The sequence below is a fragment of the Brassica oleracea genome, chromosome C6 (assembly GCF_000695525.1).
Source record: "Brassica oleracea var. oleracea cultivar TO1000 chromosome C6, BOL, whole genome shotgun sequence".
Lineage (NCBI taxonomy): Eukaryota > Viridiplantae > Streptophyta > Magnoliopsida > Brassicales > Brassicaceae > Brassica > Brassica oleracea.
This window is the reverse complement of record NC_027753.1, coordinates 11,780,449-11,781,310: the sequence shown is the minus strand read 5'-3', so window position 1 is coordinate 11,781,310 and position 862 is coordinate 11,780,449.

Sequence of the window (862 nt, the reverse complement as noted above, 5' to 3'; positions counted from 1 at the left end):
CTCAAAGAGAAGACGAGCCACTTCGCGAGTTCATGAACAGATTCAAGCTAGTAATGGCAAGAGCCACCGGGATCAGCAACAAAGTGGCGATCGATGCTCTGAAGAAAACTCTCTGGTACCGGTCGAAATTCCGGCAATGGATATCCCTCGAAAAACCGAGAACGATCCAGGATGCTCTTCATAAGGCAACGGACTTCATCGTAATGGAAGAGGAGATGAAAATCCTTTCCCAGAAGTACAACCCGCAGAAGACACCCACAAAAAAGGCTCTCGAAACGACAAGTATGTCCACCACGAGGGATAAGACATCCAGGGCGAGCACAACTACACTATCAATTCCGAACAAGAAAAGACTTCCGGAAACACCTGGACCAGGAACCAGTACAAGGATAAATCCTACTGCGAGTTTCACCAGACCAAAGGTCATTCCACTACCAACTGCAAAGTTCTCGGCGCAAGGCTAGCCGCAAAACTCCTCGCTGGCGACCTCTCGAAGGTCACTAGCATAAAATACCTCATCCTGGATTCCGACCACCCTCCCAGGACTGATTAAGAGTCTCCCGAGAGGGACGCACGCGCAAACCAGTCTGGCGAGAAACGCGGAAGAAGGCAGGATGACCTTGGAGACAATAGTACCCGCCGGTGGATAATCATGATCATCGGAGAATCGCAATTCTACCGCGACTCTGTTTCATCCATCAAAGCCTACAGAAGAAAGGCGGAAACAAGTTCTAATTGGATGACTCGGTACCCAACCGACAACGCTCCAAATGATACGATTGTTTTCGAGGAGAAGGAAACCGTCGGACTCGATAAACCTCACTGCGACCCGCTGGTCATCGACTTGGTGATTCGAGACCTC